This window comes from Humulus lupulus, chromosome 7 (genome assembly GCF_963169125.1).
Source record: "Humulus lupulus chromosome 7, drHumLupu1.1, whole genome shotgun sequence".
NCBI lineage: Eukaryota > Viridiplantae > Streptophyta > Magnoliopsida > Rosales > Cannabaceae > Humulus > Humulus lupulus.
In genome coordinates this window covers 172,277,114-172,281,987 of record NC_084799.1, presented here as the reverse complement: position 1 = coordinate 172,281,987, position 4,874 = coordinate 172,277,114, and positions in this window count along the sequence as shown.

Sequence of the window (4,874 nt, the reverse complement as noted above, 5' to 3'; positions counted from 1 at the left end):
TTAAGGTCTAATTTTTTAAGGGATTTGGGTATTTAATTTTAACATGACGATTTTGGAGTTGCATGTCTTGTTATTGGTTGAATAGATTTACTAAATATTTTATTTGTGGATACGGACGTTGAATGTTTGATATAGTAAAAAAATTAGTTTATTTTGTGTAATTCTTATCTGTTTTAGTGATAAGAATTCATCTATTAAATATAAAATTAAATATTTAATAATTCCTTTAAAATCAATTAAAAATAGATATTTATTAATTATATTAATATAAATTCAAATATTATAAAATATTATTATTATAATAATATTTAATATAAGATTACATATTTAATAATTATATTAATATAAATTTAAATTTGATAAAATATCATTATTATAATAATATACGATACAATATTAAATATTTAATAATTATATTAATATAAATTCAAATGATATAAAATATTATTATTATAATAATATTTAGCACAAGACTAGATATTTAATAATTATATTGTTGACTACTTTTTTCGCTATCAACCTTAAGAAGAGAGATTAAATAAACAAACAATATGAACACAATGCTTTTTACTTGGTTCAAGTTATAAAAGAACCCTAGTTCACGAGTCTCTGGTATTAAGAAAATTGGAAGTTTGTGATGGCAAACTCCAATGGTGTATTCTCAGGCAGCGTTTAGATTGCTCTAAGTACAAGATGTTTTCTATCCAAAAAACTGAACCATTTACAATGAGACTCCCAACTCTATTTATAGAGGTTGAGGTCATTAATACTAATCATCAGTAATTAATATCATTCTTTCCATTATTGGGGGATTAATACCAATGCAATGCATTGTGCTGCATTGAATAGAGACCACGACCCAAGTGAAATTTGCGGGGCCCACTACAGAAAGACACCTACTTTATGGGGAACATGCCCCAAGTACTGTCAGGGCATGCTGTAAGTACCTCCATGTCAAACGACGTAGTGGGAATGCGAATTGTCGAGTTGTACACTCGACAACACTGTTGATGGATCTCCCAAAAAGGTTGTCAGCCGATCCTCTGGCACTGTAAACCCGCATTTGCTGACACATTGCGCCTTATCTTAGATCTAAGGACCAGAACCTCGGACCTAGAAGACGACTGGGAGAGGAGAGCCCTCACCTTAATTGCCTGAGCTGGAGAACCTCCAGTTCCAGGCAATCCTCGGAGAGTAATCTAATAAGGCACCCACGACCTACTGTCAAAGACAAGGTCTCACCTAGGAGGACCCTTACCTTGAATAAAGGCATCGGGGAGTAACATATCCCGATGATGTCTATGAGCGTCCAAGCCAGTCACGGGGATTGCCACGTGTCGGAGATGAAAATACGGATAACATATATTAATTTAAATTTAAATATTATAAAATATCATAATAATAATAATAATAATAATAATAATAATAATAATAATAATAATAATAATAATAATAATGATATATAATACATAATACATATTCTTAATTTTTATTAAATTTTTTATCATTTATATTTAGAAAGAAAATATGTTATTTTTTTATTTGATCAAACTTATATAATATATATATTCATATTGAATAATAATAAACATTATATATTATTGGTGTCGTGTGTATATAAATAGTATAACTGTGTAACTATATAAGAAATTATAATAATATTTATCTTCTATTGAGAATAAATAAGCTTCTTCTCTAATTGTTATAGCGTAACTTGAATAATATTATGAATATTTTGTAACTTAAATATGATAGTTTGTGATCTAAAAAGTTATCATATTATATAAATATATTTTTTTTAAAACTCAAACAATATTTTACTTTAATTTTTCTTTTAATATATTTATTTCATTCTTTTATATAATATTATTTATTTATTTAAAATTTATACGACAGTTATAAAAACTTAATAAAAATAATTAATGAAATTATCTAAATAAAACTGAACAAAACTACTTGTATCTAATATATATATATATATGGGTGCACTCTTAATGGTTACTACCCTGTTGACGCCGTTTTTCGTCAACAGTGAAAGAAGAGCACGTAAACAATAACTAGTAATGGCCAATAAAAGTTTGATAATACAAAACACGATTTTTACGTGGTTCAGCAGTTAAATCTGCCTAGTCCACGAGTCTTTTTTATTAAGCTCAAGATGATCTATGAAAATTCTTCAAAGATGAATTCTTCAGAGTTTTCTCTCAAGAATCAGAAATTCGGTCATTTACAATGGTGCATGACCTCTCTATTTATAGAGAAGAATGCAGAATACTATCCCACATATTTTGGGTAGTTACTCTTTATTTGCAAATAAATCAAATGGCTTTAAATGCCCATAATCCGATATAAAAGGAAACGTTCCCTGTAGACCAGGGAGCGTATAACTAATCAAATAATATCTCATGATTTTAGGGGATTTACATTAATAAATGTAGACCACGTCTCTTATGGACAACACTTGCAGAAATTCAAAGTTATTATCATATATCTCCAAGACCTTCTTCTCCCAGGTCTCACATCAAGTTTCGAGCTAATAACATCTCCCGAGGTCACATGGCTTTCGAGATTGTATGCGTGTCAGGCTCGGAACCCCTGACCCGAGGTCATCCCTGAGGACAGATGCATCTCGGGAGCTACCCTGGGAGATCGTGTGGATTTCGGGGCCAACATATTCGAAGTCGTCTCAGCTTTGCAGGCTCGATGTCTAGTCTTGGAACATACTTCAGACTTTACGAATTCATTCGCTGCGAATCCAGCTTTCGAGGTCACATTTAACATGGCTCGAAATCTGGGTATAACATACCCATAGATGGTTACTTTGATATTAACCATTGGATTAAGATCAATGGTTTATATTTATAGTTTTTAATTAAAATCTCTAAAAATAAATTGTGATTTTTAAAATTTTTTATAAGAGTGTCTTGATGACATGTCGGTCATATAATTATTAAATTAAATAATTAAAAAAAATCATATCTAAACATTATAAAGGAAATTTGTATTATAAATAAGCATTATATATTAATAAAAAAATAACTCAAGAATGTTATAACTGCTACATTCTAGTTTTCAAAAGAAAAACTGGTTATTTATTTTTTGGGTATTCAAAAAGATTGACTTTGAATGTCGCCGGCGTTTCTGGGATTCTCGGCTCCGATCTCGCTCTATAGACAGATATGAAAGTCACTGCCACCACCATAGGACACCTTAGGGTCAAGACTTCAAAGCCCAGTGTCGCGCACCTCCCATATTTTTCATTGTGCGGTAATGCTCTCATATACTTTTGTCATATTTTAATCTTCACTATCATCCTTATTTTCATTTTATCTTTTTTTCTGGGTTATTTTCTTATGATATGTCGAAGATATTGAATATTGATAATGAAATTTCTTTGAGTGTACGATTTTAATCTTCACTATCATCCTCATTTTTATTGGATTTGCAGGCATTATTTCAATTTAGTGATGCAGAGATAGCATCGTTAGCAAGAAATGGCTTGATGGAGGGAGCATATCTAGGTATCATTCTGTGAGATTTGGGAGGTTTCTGAATTACCAGTGCAAGCATTTTGACTATGCAAATTGCAAAAGAAAATTAAGAGCTTAGAAGATTTTTTTTTGAAGAAATTGAAACAAACTGAAGAAGAAGAAGGAAAGCTTTATACTACAATTATGTATTTTGTTTTAGTAAACTTTTGTAAATAGAATTACATATGTTTTATTTGTAATGTGTATTACGTAGATGTTTTGTATACATAAACTAATATTGTAATGTTAAATTGTTACTAGAAAGTATTTATAAAATTTTATTATATCAAAATGTCTACAAATATACATTAAAAAGGAATTTATTTTCTGAAATATCATTTAGTAACATTTTTATAGAATGTCACTAAAAAAAATTTAATATAAAAAACAAGTATGTAATTCATTATTATTAAAAATTTCGTAATATTTGAAAATGATATTTAATTATTTTTAGTTACATTTTTTTCAAATGCCACTAAAAAGAATATAGTTTTGCAACAGTTACAGTTTTGCAACATATTTTAGTTTCGATATATAATTAATAATTTTAACATTAGTATGTGTATATTTATTATTTCAAAATTTTAATTAATGAAAATTATAATTCTATTAGTTTATTCAACACCCTTAAGTAGTTAATGAAAAAATATTATTTTATTTGTTTCCAAATATAACAATGGTGATTGATATATTTAATAGCTTGTAATATACATTTAAAAAAATTTATTCATTAACATATCGTATATAAATATAGTATTTGTTAAAACATCTTTTTGTTATTTTATGTTTTTATTAAAAATTTCAATATATTTTTAATAATAGGTTTTTTCTATAATAAAACATTAAATACTAAAATTTACATAAATGTTTATTTGAAATAAACTATCACCTAATAAACTTTAATGCACAATATATGTCATTTTTATTTGTCTCGTAATAAAATTCATTGGTAGATTAAAAGTTACATTTTCTATTTAATAAGATTACTAATTACAAAATTTGGCTATGATTAGCATTTAAATTTCAAATATTCAATCACCTTTTTGTGTATTTATATTCAAAATGAGAAAAATATATTTATTAAAATAATAAATAAATTTCAAAGTTATTAATATTATATGAAAATAATGTAAAAAAAAGCAACAATAACTTTTTGACTTTTTTCAAAACATTTTTATATTATTATAAATCTATATATATTTTTTAATTGTATTTTAATAAAAAAAAAATCATATTCGGAATATAAAGAGAAAAAATTATATTAAGTATCTTATTGAAATATTAACTTTTTGAATTCTCATAAACCAAATATATGTTTTGTTAGGCATAGAACAAAATCCCAAA